Source organism: Physeter macrocephalus, chromosome 8 (genome assembly GCF_002837175.3).
Source record: "Physeter macrocephalus isolate SW-GA chromosome 8, ASM283717v5, whole genome shotgun sequence".
Taxonomy (NCBI): Eukaryota; Metazoa; Chordata; class Mammalia; order Artiodactyla; family Physeteridae; genus Physeter; species Physeter macrocephalus.
Genome location: NC_041221.1, coordinates 160,707,296 through 160,725,815, shown reverse-complemented (window position 1 = coordinate 160,725,815; position 18,520 = coordinate 160,707,296).

The window sequence follows — 18,520 nt, the reverse complement described above, 5'->3', positions numbered from 1 at the left end:
TATGTATATGTATAACTGATTCACTTTGTTGTAAAGGAGAAACTAACACACTATTGTAAAACAGTTATACTCCAATAAAGATGTTAAAAAAAAAAAAAAAAAAAAAACTAAATACATGCTTACCATAAGATCTGACATTCACACTCCATGGTATCTACCCCAATGAACCAAAAACTTATGTCCACACAGAAACCTGCACATGAATGTTTATATCTGCTTTATTTTTAATTGCCAAAACTTGGAAGCAACCAAGCTGTTCTTCAGTAGGTGAGTGGATAAACTGTGGTACATCCTAACGATGAAATTTTACTCAGCACTAAAAACATATGAGCTATCAAGCCATGAAAAGAAATGGAGGATTCTTATATCTATATTACTAAGTGAAAGAAGCCAATCTGAAAAAGCTTCACACTGTATGATTCCAACTATAAGGCATTATGGAAAAGGCAAAATTATGGAGACAGTAAAAACATTAGTGGTTGCCGGCAGTTAGTGAGGAGAAAAAGATGAACAGGAAGAACACAGAGGAGTTTTAAGGCAGTGAAACTATTCTATATGGTATAATAGTGGTGGGTACACGTCATTATACATTTGTGGAAATGCACAGAAAGTCTAACACCAAAAGTGAACCCTAATGTAAACTATGAACTTTGAGTGGTAATGAAATGTCTACTTAGGTTCATGGATTGTAAAAAATACACCATTCAGGTGTGGTAAGTTGATAGTGTAGGGGACTGTGTGCACATAAGGACAAGGGATTTATGGGAACTCGTTCAATTTTGTTGTGAACCTAAAATTGTTCTTAAAAATAAAGTTTATTGGGCTTCCCTGGTGGCGCAGTGGTTGAGAGTCCGCCTGCCGATGCAGGGGACACGGGTTCGTGCCCCGGTCTGGGAAGATCCCACATGCCGTGGAGCGGCTGGGCCCGTGAGCCTTGGCCGCTGCCTGCGCGTCCGGAGCCTGTGCTCCGCAACGGGAGAGGCCACAACAGTGAGAGGCCCGCGTACCGCAAAAAAAAAAAAAAAAAAAAAAAAAAGTTTATTAATTAAAAAAAATCCCGCAGTCTCAAAATAGCTATGCCTGGGAATACCTATGTTAGTCACGCAACCCTACAAAATGATGAGGTGGTCAACATAAAAGATACTCTGTTGTAAAGTGGATGGAAAAATTGACACTTGCAACCAATCAGGAATTCCTAATGGTGGAAGACTTCATGCATAGATAAGGGTAATAGTTTATAGTGGTAGTTTTGACACTATAATCAGTTTAAATGCAGACCTTAAGTAAAATTTATTCAAAGGAAAAGAGTTGTGGCCACTCAGTCGCTTTTAACACCTAGAAACGTCTGCTCCAAAATTGAATTTATTCATTCCACAAACCACGACGAAGTAGCTACTATGTAGAAGACACTGTACAAGTGCTTCAGGTTATGCGTGAGATGTATAGTCTTCTGACAAGGATCTTGGAAGTTAACACGGAGATGTCATATGTATAAGAAAAAAAATTCTTTTGTAAGTCTAAATGTAAAGGAAAATAAAGAATATAGTACAGGACGCCAATGTTGGAAAAAAAACTTCTGTCTGAGAAAGAAGCAGCATATGGGCCAAGTCTGAAAGGATGAAAAAAATCACCAGGTGGAAATGGGAGGAGTGGAAGAATCCTACTAGAGGGAACAGCATGAAGCGACAGGAGTGCAGAGAGGGTCCTGTTCTGAGGACTGGAGTTTGGCCGAGATATGAGGGATGCAAATAAAAGTAGGGAGAAGCCAGACTGGAGAACTGTAAGTGGCAGTTTGGACTAGATTTTGTCAACACTGGGGAAGGAGGCTTTGAACAATTTTAAGCAGAAGAGGATAACATGATTCTCACTGAGTTTTAAAAGGACCTAATCAATAGGACTGTTGATTAGATACTAGAAGAGGGAAGGAGGGATAAAACCTATCTCCAAGGGTGCCCCCAAGAATTAAATAATGTTTACTTAAAAAAAAAGTCAGAAAACTCATGTCTTGGCTTATAATTGTAAAAGCTGCATACACAGTCTATATCACAGTAACATCAACAGAGTTGCAGTTCTAAGAGGAATGACTATTTTAAGGCATGATAATCCAGTAACCTCATATATTAAATCACCTTAAGTGAATTATAAGAGTTTATTCTCTGTAACAGAAATGAAATACAATTTAAGTAATTCATTATTTTCCAAAGTGTCTTTTAAAAGCAGCATATTTGGTGTATCACATAGTACAACACTCTTTCAAAGGATCTTTTTAAAATAAAGCACCACCAAATCCTCTCTGTATGTGGAACAAAGTTAAATTCCAGCTCTGCTTCAAGCATAATTAAGTACCCATAGCACCATAAAACTTTTATTAAATTACAGTGTTGGGAATGAAATGTAAATTTGTCTTCCAATATGATGTTGGCATTTCAACCTTTTTTTTTTTTTTTCCAGCCTGAATATCATTAATAGCAAAAGTTCAAGGAAAAAGTAAAGCTCAAGTATTAGGTAGAATTCAAGATGTCACATAATTATAAATATTAGTGAGATTATATTCTTGAGCTATTCTCCACCCTTTCTACTCTACCTATTTTCTAAATAACAATCATTGATACAGTTTATGATTATAAAAGAACTAGTAAGATGGGGTTAAAATGCGAAACACCATATATAAATGAGCTTAATCTTTTGTCATAATAAAAGGAGGACATGAATGGCTTTACCTGCCAATTGTTTATGCTACAAATTGTAGAACATATAAATATTATAAGCAGAAGATATTCATTCAAATTCAAAAGCACCAAGAAAATCCTGCAAGTGAATACGGGTCTCTCTTAACACATAGAAGGAATAGAGAAATCTACTAAAGTTTTCAATGAATTGAAAAAATAGAAATAAATATATATTATCTTTGATCTGCAATACAGAAGAGACATGGGCAAAAATTAGGGAATTCAGATCTTTGTATAGCTGAATATTTTATATAAAAAACTGTTTTGAGAACATCTTACCCAAATAGAGTGGGTTTTTTTTTTTTTGCCTTTTAAGAAAGGAAAATGTTGCTTTCATTTCAGAAAATCCACCTTGCCCCAATATCAAAAGCTGACCATGCAAATATGTTCAGGGAACATGTCTGTCTAGAGTATGTCATGAGCAAGCAGAAGTTTTTTTCACCTTCCTCAGGTCCCCTGGAGATCTGACCCAAAGAAAATGTGAATAGAATTTTCCATTTTGTTTCACATCAGGGTCTCCTGAGAGGCAAAGGACTGGAAAACTAGAGTCACAATATCCAATGCATGATTCCAGCTGATGTCCCAGTAAAGGAAATGTACACTGCAAGCTTTTTTTTTCCCCAACCCACCATCCGCTCCAAATGTTAAAATCACAGCCTCAACGAAAATCACACCTGAACAAAAATTGTTTGTGTTGGCTGTTCTCTTAGAGAAGTTGAGTTTTCCTGGAAAGTTAACATTACTTGTCATGGAGGAAGTAAAAATAAATGCGGCACAGGCAAAGATGACATTTGAATCCAAACAAAAGTTTGCCTTTTGCTTTTTTTTTTTTTTTTTTTTCCTCATGATCATACACTGATGTGCTAAGAAAAACAGTCCCAATTTAGCTTTCCATAAGCCCTTCGGAGTGGTGCACATATATAGTCTCTCCTAGGGAGGTTCACTCACAAACACTTGTCAAAAAAAAGGAACAAATATGCCATGTGAAAACTGAGCGTTGGTTAGGGGATCAACAGAGAGGCCACAGGGAAAAAAAATGCCAGTGGCTTATTTATTGAATGATTCAATGTTTTAGACAAGGGAAGACTGAGGTATGTCTCATGAGCTGAAACCACCTTCAGGCTGACAAACTCCCACCTACAGAACTTATAAACACTAGTGTGCCATACATCAAATTCAGGGTCCAATTATAAGCACCTTGACTAGACCTTGGCCAGTTAATAGTTCCAGACTGGTTCTTCCAGCGCCATCAGTCGACCTACCTTGCATTTACATTGGACCTGGACAAATGTATAATATTCACTAAGGGCGGTGACACTAAACACTCCAGAGTGAAGAACTATGCAGACAGAATAGGGGAGGGGCCTCTGATGTTCTAGGTGTTATATTCTCTTTACATTCTTTTGTTTACCTTCTGTAATGTTCTCTGACCCCATGAGGAAATCCCAACTCCCCACTATAAGGTTGTTCGAGGAACAGAGCCTGTCTTTTGGGGTCTTTTCTCCACAAGCTCAGACTCTCAAACTCCAAGTCCCAGACACAGAGGCTTCTAATTTCCCCTGTCATTTCTCCTTGGTCTCTGGGTATTTGTACCATGCTGTCCCCTCAGCCGGAACACTCTCCTCCTCCATCACAAGCCCTCCTTTGCCCTTATGACTGGGTAAAGTCCACTGATTCCCATTGTATTTTATGCTCACTATAATTTTTATACAATAGATTTGAAATAAGTGGTTTAATTTTCTCTCACATTATACTTAGTCTCTAAAGACTACATAGCACAGTATCCGGTACAATGGAGAGACTGAAAACAAATATTTTGAATGAATAAATGACTGAAAAAGAAGTCATCTATCTTCTTAGCTCTTATCAAATTGTCAAAAAACGTTCAGTATGTTGAAATCCCAACTTGGTTAGGCATGGCAAAATTCTCATGATGTCCTAGGGCTTAATATGCATTCAATAAACTGTAGCACAAACAATTATTGTTTACATTACAAAAGCACGTATGAGTTAGAAAATTCTTCACAACTACTACTTCTACTGCACAATCATATAAAGATGATCACTTAAAACTTGTTAAGAGGCTTCCCTGGTGGCGCAGTGGTTGCGAGTCCGCCTGCCGATACAGGGGACACGGGTTCGTGCCCCGGTCCGGGAAGATCCCACATGGCTGCGGAGGCTGGGCCCGTGAGCCATGGCCGCTGAGCCTGCGCGTCCGGAGCCTGTGCTCCGCAACGCGAGAGGCCACAACAGTGAGAGGCCCGCATACCGCAAAAACAACAACAACAACAAAAAAACTTGTTAAAACATTGTTTGATGCATGTGCATTTTTTTGGGAAAGTGCGTTTATTTTAAGTGAAGGAAACCTGTAAAAGTAAGAGGACTCCTGGTCAACAAACCATATAATTACATGCTATTGTAACAAAAAAAAAGAATTATCAATAAAAAGAGCTCACTCTATTTATGTAGAGACAAGGACATTTTAGGAAAAAAGGTAGTGATGAAGACCTCCAAATGGTCCACAAATAAATTAAGTAATCCTAGTGATATACATGCACATGGCTTGTGTGTCATTTTAATAAAAGTGCCTAGAGGGCACGGATTTACCACGTTTCTATGGCTCTGTGTAGCAAGCACTGCACATGTGTGGGTATTACTTGTGGGTAAGCACTATTTACTCTACAAATAAATTACTATGTAGCTTACATTGTTAGGGTCGCATGATAGCCCTATAGCTTAAAAGACTGAAATAACCATGCATTTATCTTGTCACTACAGGTACTTACAGTGTAATTACAAGGTCAACAGTTATTGTGTAATTACGTAGTTTCAACATTGTGGTTCTTATTTAAAAAAAGTTCACTGTTCTCCCAGTACCTGCTGAGAACCCCTATCTCTGCTCCACCATCCTCACTTGCAAATTTTAAGTAGCTACAAATAACATTTTCAAAGGGAAACAAATCAAAGAATCTTTGTTGGCATGATAGCTATCTTAGAATTACTATACAATGGTAGCAGTCAGACCTGAGACATATTCTTGTCCAATGCCCTCACTTTGTTGGAAGATTTTTTTTAAAATTTCCTGTAGTATTATACCTAATTTAGAAAGTAACTCAAGATAGAAATTAACCCAAATAGGTGTTTTTGTTTAGCAGCAATAATTTTATAATGGCTGCTCGTTTATATAGAGTAATGAGATGGGGCGCATTTTTAAAAGGGTGAATTTCCTGATTTAACTTAATCAAAAGAAAGTACTGAATCATAACTCACCATATAACAGCCCTAAAATTTCACGCTTCTGAAGTTCAGATTCTAACTTCATTTCTGTAGGTCTGATGAATATTGGCATCACATTGCATATAATTTTGTGGTTGGTCCTGCGTATGCGTGGTGTGACTAAACCTCATTCATTTCTTTTCCAATATATGGGTGATTCTGAAATCATGAGTGTCATTAAAGCCTAAAGCCCTTCAAATTCTCCCCCCCCCGCACCTTTATTCAGTGAAGCAGAAGTACATTGCTTTGATAGTCAATATCTGAGCAACTCATTCCAAATTTATTATAGGTTACTATCATACAGAGAATAATAAAGAATTTTTTTAATTACTTTAGCTCATAAGAATGGGCTGATAGATATTCCATCAATGTTATGATTCCCTTGGATGGAGAAATGCTAAATGCTAACCCAAACAGATTTTAAAGCCATAATTACTTGGTAAATAAGGAAATCATAGCCAAATAATTATTCATGAATGCAGATTAAATTCATCTAGATTTTTTTATTTTCTTATTGAATTCTTCTATCTGTGGCAGAGCCACTGAGCATAGCACTATCAAAGTGGTAATGCTTCTTCAATATGTTTTACACAAAAAAGAGCATGCTGTGTACAGGCTTTTGCTATAGGGTCTTTCTTCTTTCTCTCTCTAGCGATGAAGCACAGATAAGTTATCCAACACTAGTGTGCTTGCATCACATTAAAAGAGGATGCTTGTTCCCTGATGCAGGAATTCACTGAAAAGCAAAAACCAGGCAATCACATAAGGAACATCACCACTTAGTTCTCACAACTAAAGACTTACTATGATGAGAGTCATCAGCAAGGAAACCACACTCTATATAGACAAATGGGGAAAAGTCTTCAAAACAGAATCTCAGGATGGGAGACTGTCAAGATCTCAAGAGATAATATAAACTAGCCTCTCTCTTATCACCTAATAAAGCCAAGAGGCTTACTTAAATAGTTGCAGGATTTACCTTCTAATACCTACTCATAATTGATTTACATGTGAAGGGTTTCTCCTTTTCAATAGTTCCAAAACTCATTTGAACATTTTTTTGGTAAGTCTCACAAGATAAATTAAGAAAGCAAAATAAGCTATCTCTAGAACATAACAGAGGTTGAAATATGCCAGGTACAGATGAACACCTACAGAATGATGTTTTGATGTTAAAAAAAATAGAATGATTACCTACGTCAAGCTGATTAGAGAATCTGGGAGGGGACCAGATGTGGGAGGAAGTTCAAAGACCACTTTTATCTGTGATGATTCAACCCTACATATGAGAAGAATATTTAGATATTAAATATAATATAAAAATTAAGAAAATACATGAGAGTAGAGCAAATTGTAATAAAAAGCTACATAAAGAAAAACAGAGTATTTCTCCATTAGTCTAGGGCACAGTTTTCCACGTTGGTGCCAAGAGATCTACCGACACAGTTTGTTGGAAATCAAAGGACAGAGAAAAAGGGGAAATTCTTCAGCCTGCTTAGTATAGAGATGCACGGAGAAAACTATAAATAGGGACACTCATATTGACCTTGGAGTTACTAGAAGTGAGAAAAATGTGTATTATTAGTAGTGTACTGACCCATAGGCTCTGACCAAGAAATGATTCACACTATTTTTTCCACACTTTTAGTAAGTATGCATTTCAACGACTGCTCTCATTCCATTTTTTGGTGGTAATTTTCAGTACGTAAGAAGCACTGTACCTTTAAGTTTTAAATATAAAAAAATGACACTGATTAACCTTTAAAATGGTGCCATTTAATGAAGGCAAGTAGATCTTTAATGGGTTTTCAATGGACTAATAAATCACACGATTCTTTTTCACCATGGAAATACACAAAATATTTGGGGAACAATTCTCATTATACCTCTTGGAGTGTTCGTGTATAGGAGACTGGGCAGGGAGACAAGTGACGGGGGTTTACACATGGTTATTTTCAACGTGTCTATGATTTGGAAGGAGACCCTTTTGCCTTTTTTTTACAGTGAGTTCTTGATTCATTACCTTTTTGCTCTGTGTGCTCACAAGTAAGTGGCTATATTGGGGTGTCTCAAGGAACTTTGACAAATTCTGAGACAGGGACTAAGAAATGTGGTTGAGCATCATGTTGAAGACAACTGATCTTTCAGTCTAAGAGAAACTGATCAGAGAAGATGAGTATAGGTTACTCTCTCCGCTCATCCCCCTGCCATAACTCATTCTCCTCAAGGCACAAATGAAGAGCAAAGCAACCATCAGTGTTGGAAAGCGCAGACTGAACTCCTTGGGTCCAGAGCTCAGTGTCTGGGCAAATAACTATTGTTTTGCCTCCAGATTCTGGAGAATTGCCTCCAGCAATTCTCTTTGCTTCCCTGAAATGGGCAGGTCTGTCTTTACACTGTGATACATACTCTGCCTGGCTTACAGTTGCTTCATGCAAACAAGCTGAGTGAATGAACTAGGAAAAAAGAGACAGCTTGATAATGATAGACTAGTTGTGCTTTCCCTTTGAACCATGTACAATCTTAAATACAGAAGAACAAGAGACCATTCATAATAAATTGACTTCCAACTCTAAAGAGTGACCTCTGTATTGGACGAGGAAGATGCCAGGGTAGGGCTGTAAGGTGGAGGAAGGAAAAGGGAATGGAGAGAAGCTACATCTGCAGAAGGGAATGAAAAAAGTCAGGAAGGACTTGCAAAGGACACTTGCAAAGGACACACAGCCAGTAAGTCATATATATATATCAATATATTCCAAATAATGCAGTTTGGGAGGGTTCTCCACGTCACGTCTTCTCCCTCAAGCCAGTCTACATTACACTCTCCTCCTCTGTAGTTTCAAAGTGTGAACTCTTCCTCCCCCTTGTCAAAGGCGGCTTTCCCTCTGTGCTGGGACCACGTTATCCAGTAACGTTCTCCTTCAATTTGCCCCCTCACCTCTAGGTCCAGTCTCTCCCATTCTAGAGTCTTCTTCCCCATCAGTCTCTAAAACTGCTCCAATCTGTCCACCCCAATTCTGTTCCTTGACCCCTGGACTTCCTCTGACCATCACCACTTTGTCACTGTCTGTACGGTTGGCCCTTGAACGTGGGTGTGAATGGCATGGGTGGGTCCACTTATAAACAGATATTTTTTTCAATAAATACTACTGTATTACATGATTTGCAGTTGGTTGAATACCAGGATGCAGCACTGTGGATTTGGAAGGCCAACTCTAAAGTGATATTCTGATTTTTAATTGTGAGGGTGTTGGCATCCCTAACCTCATTTTTTCCAGGGTCGACTGTACTTGGTTTTGCCCATATCCTCTCTTGCCTCTGGAATAGATCTCTGCCCCACCATGCCCGGAACTGCCTCTGCTGAAGTCACCAGTATTCCACTAGTGGACAAGTCAAGTGGACACTTCTCAGCACACATCTTACCTACCATGACCTTAGGCTTCTAGTTCATTGAAACATTCTGCTGTTATTTTCTAAAATCTCAGTCTGCCGGCTCTCCATCCCTTAGCCAGCTTCTACACCAGTGGCTCTTCATTTAAATGTCTCAGAAAGGGCTTCCCTGGTGGCGCAGTGGTTGAGAGTCCGCCTGCCGATGCAGGGGACGCGGGTTTGTGCCCCGGTCCGGGAAGATCCCACATGCCGCGGAGCGGCTGGGCCCGTGAGCCATGGCCGCTGGGCCTGCGCGTCCAGAGCCTGTGCTCCACAACAGGAGAGGCCACAACAGTGAGAGGCCCGCGTACCGCAAAAAAAAAAAAAAATAATAAATAAATAAATAAATAAATAAATGTCTCAGAAATATTGGTGGCACTGAGAGTTCCACCTGTGTCCTTCTTTTCTGCTACCTCTCTATGCACTCTCGGGACGCTCACAATCTCTCACAAGCTTAAGTGACTTGTACACACTGGTGATGCCTTCACCTATACCACCGACCTGGATTTCTCATCTGAAAACCAGAACTGTACATCCCACTGGGTATTAGGCACAATGACCACATGGATGAATGATGTGACCTCAAACTCAACATATTCAAAACTGAGCTCACTGTGTTCTTACCCCTCTTCCTCACCTCAAAGTCACTTTATATCACATGTCAAAAATAGACTCCAAAACTCTGGAAGTTAACACTTGACACTTCAATCTTCAGGACAGCCTTTTCTTCCTCCCTCATAATTCCTCAGTCTACCAAATCCTCTCTAACAAACAATCACACTTTGTCATACTTCAGGCCCTTGTCACCCTTTCCTGGGCCAAGGAGATGGCCTATGTCCTCTGTCTCCAGTCCTACCCCTGCCCCCTTTAACCAGTCCTCTTTACTGTCCTCAAAACAGTATTTCTAAAACACAAATCAGACCTAAAGGATGCAGATGCTTTACATCTGCATAAACCTGGCTCTGGCTTCGCCAACTTCCTTAGCCAGACTGTGAGGGATCTGGCTGCTGTCCTCTTCAGCCCCATCTCCCACCACGTGCACCCTTGTCCCCGTATCTCCTGCACAGTTGAGTGTTCTGAACACACTGTAATTTTTCACATCTCTGGATATTTGCACATTCAGTTTTCCTTTTCCAGCTGAATTCCCCCCCTCCTTTTTTTGCCAGGAAAACACCTATTTTATCTTCAATACCTCACACAGACAAGAATTATCTTCTTCCTGAAACAGTTTTTGATCTTGCCCAGAGATAAGCCCTCCCTTCCTTGAATGCATGCACAAACAGCATGAAGTTTCTAGCATTTACACTTTACACTATACTGTAATTTGATTTTTACCTGAGCCTGTCTGCCTCACTAAGACCTTGAAATCAAGAGCTCCCTTTTCAATCATTTTGCTTTTTCCAGTACCTGGCTCAGGGCCTATCACACAGGAGATGCTGAGTAAATGACTGTTGAACTCCACTTGACATTTGATGGAAAAGAACCTTCAGTTTTAAGCTCAAGCAAATAAACAGGCAACCTCAATTATTTTGAAAATAATCAGTATGCCTTTGAAGCAATTTAGCCATAGAACAAATGAGATTTATTTTGGAGATCAATAAATTGGAAGTCAGAATGTGTAGTTCCAGAGCCTGTGGTGTCACTGGCCAGCTGTGAATCCTTAGACAAATATTTTATCTCTGCTTCATCCAAACATTCCACCTGTAAAGTGAGCTGAATAGAATAATCTCGAAAATCTCTCCAGCTTTCAAATATCTATTTTGTTGTATGAGATCATAACTGACCACACAGGCAGACATTCAAAAGAAGGGACTAAAGAAAAAAAAAGGACCAAAAAAAAAAAAAATCCTCTTTGTTGTAAATAATCAAAGATGTGTATTGAATAAGAAGAAATAACAAATTGCTCCCAACAATCTTCCCAAAAGACGCATATAATTGAATATTTCATACTTAGCTCTAAAAAATCCCCACAAAACTGTTCTGGAAAACAGTCATTTGGCTAGGAAATGTATGTCTTTATAGATGCATCAAAGACGTCTTTCTATCTTTTCCCTCACATTTTCAAATCAAGTACACAATCCTATTATCATTCACAGCTCTAAGTTTCCCCCCCAAAATATCAAATTTCTCTTTGATTCCACAGATCCTGAATATTTATATGCCTTTCAAGTTGGTGTAGCCTATTGAGGAAAGAACACAGCTCAGTCACGTCTATTAAATATTAAGTATTTTACTGCAAAAGCAGATACAGGTACACAGATGTGTGATTACAGCCTCTAGAGATAAAAACATGATGCTTTTCCCCCCATTTGGTTGCAAATGAGGAAGAAAAAACCTGTGCTAAAAGAAAACTTGCTTAAGTAACATGGTGAGCAATAATGTGGTGTTCAAATAAAATGTATTTGAAGTTGCATATTATATCCAAAGGAGCACTGCCATAGTTCATAGAGATTAATGTTAATGTCAAAAATATTAAAGAAAGTAATAATGATTTGTATCTTCATGTAATGGGCTACCCTTTCTTTGATCTTTTATTCCCTTTGATCGATGAAATTAACAGACAATAAATTTCAAACCAATAAAAAGGAATTCATCTTCACCCAGCACTTTGGTTAGCCTGTGGGAATAACTCCTGCACGAGGTCAGAGAGACAAATGCTAAGGCCGGTGTTAAAAAGGCATCAGATAATTTTATGACCATTAATAAAGTTTGTCACGCTGCAAGCTCACGTGCAGATAAGGGTAATCCAATCATCCTTCTGGGCTCAGACTAATTACCTTCTGGGTCACAAAGACACTGCTGGACCAGCACACAGTCTGGGACACATGTGCACTCTCAGAAGAGGGGCTTTGCTTCCATTTCAGTGCAGAACAAGGTCAGCTGAAGACCTTTAAAGGGCACTAAAACCTGAAAATATTTTGATACTTCCTCCTGAGTTTGTAATAAAAAAAAAAACAAAAAACGAAATCATAAAACACATAATTTCATGCACGTGCTGAAATTAAAATGGAGTTTTTCCAGATTGCTTTGGTTACAAAGTTCAAGTTTGTTCGTTTTTTAATGCTGATTGTTAGAAACGTTTTGGTCTCCCTGCTTTCTTAGGACTCTGAACACTTTCACAATTTGCCTATTTGGTAATTAGACACTTGGTGGGAAGAGTGAAGATGAATTTGTTCACAGCCAAGAACATCAGCCTACACGTGGTTCCCTTGCTCAAGTCCAAAGTATCAGAATCTGTTTCAGGAACTCTGCTTCCATATGCATTGGTGGTGGTTATGGATTTCTGAAATCTTTAGTTAAGGCTGGTTGCATAAATTATGGCCTGCTGGGGGTATCTTCCCAACCAAAGGCATTCCTTAAGATATCCCTTATGTATTATTTCCATATCCTTAATGAGATCCATATCTGCACTGATATTAGTGATCAGTGCCAGGTAAATGTTGAATACACCCAGAGAATTGCACTCAATAAAGGCTGACTTGTCACAAATTCAGGGCCAACTGCTGAGGAAATGCATGATGTTTATATGGTTTACTATCTACATGCACGTGGCTATTCGTTTATTGTGCTCTGCTTCCCTTTCACCAAAGGCCTGATGTGTCATGAAAAAGAAAATGCATCTAATTGGTATCTAATAACTTAAGGGTTACTGAAAACTGACCACCATGTTGCTAAATGATACTATCCACAGCTCTCATCAGCAGGAAATCATGATTCTCTTTATACAGACACCATTTACTTTCATAAAACTGCAGGGGTATAGCTCTAAGTTGGCTTCAGTGTGAGGAAATTCATGATCATCAATAATTTATCTCAAAGATTCATTAAAGCTCAATGTAGTTATGGCCTTCGAGCTACAGTAAAGTAAGATTAGTAACTGCCAGTGGAGGAAATATTATTCATGTAATTTTCAGCATTTATTAAAATACATTGTATAGATTTTATTTTCCTTTGCATGGTAAAGGCTTCTACAAGGAAAAGTAAGTGTTGGAAATGAAGAATTTTCCAGAACCAGATTCAGACACAAGGAAAATAGATATAATTAGAGATTTAGTGTCTCAAATACTTCTCTTAGGTCTCTGCTAGTGGTTTTTCTCACAGGAAGTGTGGCATCTCACCTCTGTTCTGTCAACTCTTTTACTGCCTTCTGTGTTCCTGACCCTATTTCCACAAGGAGACTGCCTTTTATTCTCAGCATCTAGACCCACGTGGCCATGTGTCTGACCTGGGGACTTCACGTTCAGCCTTCTACCAGCCAACTTCTAACTTGTCTAAATTTTTAACTTCAAGATTTCATGTCAAAGCTTATCTCCTCTGGTAACCATGTCTGTTCCCTGGTTTTGGCAAGTGAAATGTCTGGGATAGTAATATATATTGGGAATGATCTTAAAGCTGTAAGAATATTTGAGACCTGCAAGGTACTCAGTTCAAGAAAGGATGCTTTGAGAAGAAATGAAGACCACAAGAATAGAAAGCTCCTGGAAAGTTCTGCTGAAAAGCAGATAAACAGGGTGTTAGCTAGACAGGAGTGTAAGATGAAGAGATTTGTGTGTGTGTTTTAACGTAGTGAAAATAACAGCATGTTTGCATCTTTAAAAATACTTATGGATGAATGAATGGATCCTAGAAGCCCTATTTCTGCCGCCAGAGAGAAGGCTATGTCTTTATGCTGACAGATGAACTCCTATTGTAAATAGCAGAAGCAGAAGATTATATTAGAGTCTCAGTTTGGAAACTAAATCCCAGAAGAGACATACAGAATGCAGCCAGGCCTTCAAACTCGACTCCCCTCAGGATGTATGTTGGTGAAGCATTAACTGAGCAGGTGAGGACTTGTGCTTTTCTTTTTTATGACAATGAAAGAGCAACTTCTGTACACTGAGCCTTCATTTCAGAACCTTTAGTTATTTTGATTAGAGATATATTTATAACTTTGGAAAACTAAGTCTTTAATGTGAAACCAGTACTAACACTGACATAAGCCTTCACACATTATAGAGGCACAGATGTTTTTGGTAACACTAGATTAAAATGTGATGTGGCTTCAACCTTCTATTTTTGCAGTTAATACTGCATCTGTCTTCTGTGTTGTTTCCATTTGCTAGCTACCACAACCAGAAAGGAAAACAAAATCCAGCTACACAACTGCAGTATGGGCAGTAGCCATATTGGGCATGATGGAACAAACATATTAGTGCAGGCGCTGTGTGCAAAGGTGCCTCAGGTGTGTATTACAGTCGTAACTGCAGAGCTGTGATGGTCTGGGTTCCTGAGCAGTGCCTCTTCAAGGACACGCTACCAACACCCAGAACCTCCGCACAGGCAAGGGATCTTACGCTATGAAATCGGAGATTCTCCCCAATGCAGGGGTCTCTGCTTGTAAATACCTAGAAACAATAGCGTACTCTCTTAGGCACACCTGGTTCCAGGATTTAAAAACAGCTCTGAACATTTTAAAGTTGTAATTTGGTTAGCATATAATCTCTCTCCCTAGAATGCTCCCAAGTTTGATTCTATGAAGACATACAGAATTAAATACAGCCCTTCATCCATGATATATGAAGATAGGTGCCAGATTCTCTCAATTTTTTACACACTAAATATGCCCCTTGCCCTTATATCTGTTCTTCATATGGGAAGGATCTCAGATCCTTCATCATCCTGTCAACTTTTCCTGATGCCTACATATCCTACTGAATTTCTCTGCAGCCAGATTTGGGCTTCATTTCTACAGACCAAAGAGACAAAATGTAGATATCAAATAAAGGCTGAGGATGCTGACTCCAAGGAGCTTCTGAGCTGATAAACTGAAAAAAAGTCTCATCACTTAGTTTATATGGTTAGTAATCTCTAAAAGCAAAAAGGTAAAGGTTAGGTTGAAAGCGCAGAGCTACACAAGGCACAGGTGCAAAAAGTTAGGCTTGGTCATGAACCTCATTCAAGCTCATTCTCGTGGCAATGGATTTTCTCTCTCCTTTAAGGACAATCTAGCCCAACCCCAGAACTCTTCTAACCACTCTGAGATAATCAAAGTCTTTAAGTGACTTTTAGTTAACTAAAATGCTTTTCAGTTAAAAATAATCTTCTATAGTTATGATGTCCAGTCCTAGGTACTAGTTAAAACTCCAAAGTTCATTTAAAGCTAACTTATTCCCTCTCTTCTCCTTCAGTCCTATTTCAAGCCTAAACTACACGGTCATGGAGAAGGGCCATCGCAGACCCCTGAATTTCTGTTTACTGCTTCGAGTTTCTCCTCTTTCCCAATTCCTAGCTTGTCTGCCTTGAATTCTGATCCCTCCAGAACTGGAGCGGGGAAGCAGAGAAGGGATAAAAGGTACAGGGTACACTACCACTTACTTGACTAGCACTGATGTAACCAGGCCTTGGAGTCATTGGGTCATGAAAGACGTTAATGCCTGACTGTTCAAGGACTCCTCCCCCACCTTCTACCATCACGAGGACATCATCATAGACCCCCTAAGGGTCTCCATTGGCTGCTATAAGGAATGCCCCTCAGTCTTCATTTCATGACATATCTCCAGTCTCCTTCTCCTGGGCCTGTCTTGCCTTCTAAGAAACCTCCTCTAGGAAAGTTTCTCCCCAAGGCCCACAGAAGACACTTAGACATCTTTCCCTACAATAGAACCCAGGAGCACAGATGATTCCCAAAGCAGCCCCTCTCCCTGCTCCCTAATCTAGGCCACGTTTCCTCATCTCCTCTTCTCTAGGAATGGTCCCAGCACCATACTCTGTGCCTAAGTATTAGCAGGGGACCTGAGTCAATCAGTCTCTGGAGCCTTGCTCGGTGGGCCCAAGAGGTCCACTCCTCGCCCCTTCACAAGACCCTACAGCTCCTTCCAAGAAATCTCACCCTCCATTTCCGGTTCCCCTTTCAGCTCCTCCAGCTGCTTTAACAAGAAGGTGGTTAGTGGTGAGAAGGTGGCAAAACCAGTTCTTGGGCATTTCTGCAAGTTTTGCATGATTGGGCTAGGATCCTGTGTTGGAATGAAAGTAATCAGGGCCTAAGATGAAAAACAGAGATAATCCTAATGTAACTTCCAGCTACAAACTGGAAGCAACTGGCAATGAATCTGTAAACCATTATTCTTATTTTTGAATATATTTGAATGGGGGTCTAAATGAAGACCTTAAAAATAAAAAGCTCCAGGGCTTCCCTGGTGGCGCAGTGGTTGCACGTCCGCCTGCCGATGCAGGGGAACCGGGTTCGCGCCCCGGTTTGGGAGGATCCCACATGCCGCGGAGCGGCTGGGCCCGTGAGCCATGGCCGCTGAGCCTGCGCCTCCGGAGCCTGTGCTCCGCAACGGGAGAGGCCACAACAGTGTGAGGCCCGCGTATCACCAAAAAAAAAAAAAATAAAAAAAATTAAAAAAAAATAAAAAGCTCCAAATCATAGAACTGAGTGAAAACAGTAGGAATAAATTACAAGTGATGTCTAGGACCTGAGATCAGCCAAAAAAATTTCTCTCCTCATATGACCACTGAAGTGCCTCAAGAAATCAAGTTATCATAACATAACTTAAAGTTTATAGAGCAATGGTATGGAGGACTTGCTCTTCTAACAAGAGGAAGATAGCAAAGTCTGTGAAGTGGTTTGCTAAAACCTTCCTCAAAATGCAATGCAAAATGTCCTTACCAGGACTGAAGAAACCAATAGATCTTTATATACATTCATCATGCACCTTTTTTTTTTTTTTTTTTTTAAATAGACACTCAAGATTCACACAATCTGCTTTCCAAACCGGATTCAGATTAAGGGAGGAGTATTTTGTTGAAAATTGAATTGAAGGTCCCAGAGCAAAACAGAATTTAAATGCCAAAGCATATTCAGTGTAGGAGGGTCTGACTAGTTTGACTTAACATCTTCATTAATGGTCCAGGCCAGAGAAATAAACAACAAGTTAATTAAACCTACAGGTAGTATTAAATTGGTACGAGGGGCAAAGACTGGTGAGAGATAATAAGAAGGCTTTGGAGGTTAGGAACACAGGAGCAAATAAAAAAGAATGTGAGAAAGTGCACATATTTAACAGGATGAGGCCCTTGGAAAACAAGACGTCTCAAAACAAATTCAACTGATTATGCAGACAATTAAATAAATCCTGCATTCAGTGCCTCAGGAAAGTAATCACCAACATCATTTGACCTTCCCACTCAAAGATGTAAAATAATAATAGGTAGGGGAAGAAAAACTTCATGAAATATACCTCAACTCTGGGGAAAAAAATGTGTTTATGTCTAAATAGAATATAAGAATTCAAAGCAAAGACATTTTATTGATATAATGTGAAAACCCATAATATAATTCAAATAGAGGAGAAATTAAGATTGCATATTGAAATGTGATCATTGTATTATTGCTCTAAAGAATTTTTAAAAACTAAGATTTTGGGGCTTCCCTGGTGGCGCAGTGGTTGAGAGTCCGCGCCTGCCGATGCAGGGGACACGGGTTCGTGCCCCGGTCTGGGAGGATCCCACATGCCACGGAGTGGCTGGGCCGTGAGCCATGGCCGCTGGGCCTGCGTGTCCGGAGCCTGCGCTCCGCAATGGGAGAGGCCACAACAGTGAGAGGCCCACTTAATGCAAAAAACAAAAAACAAAAAAAAAAAACACTAAGATTTTGAAGGGTGTAATTTGTTTATAAGTAAGCTATCTTAGAAATGCTGAACAATTATTCCAAACAAAGCCGATGAGTCACAATGAAGAAGAAATACAGCCTGAAATAGTCTGATCCCCACTTACCTGTTGAGTTTCATCTCTTTCTGACTTTATTCACGTGCATACATAATAGCTCCATACTTTAAAACAAACCTTCCATCTTGGTCTACCTGTGGTCCCTTGCAATGGTTCTTCCCTCATCCTAGAACACTCCTCCCCCTGGATCTTCCCCAGGAGGGAGTCAGGGCAGATGTCCCCTCCTCAGAAGGCCTTCTCTGACCAGCATACTTAAAGCTGACCTTCCTACCAAGGCAGAATCTCATTCTCATCCTGTTTAATTTTCTTTGCGGGACTTATCACTGTCTAAAACGACCCTAGAGTCACTTCATTGTTTGCTTCCTGGCTTCTTC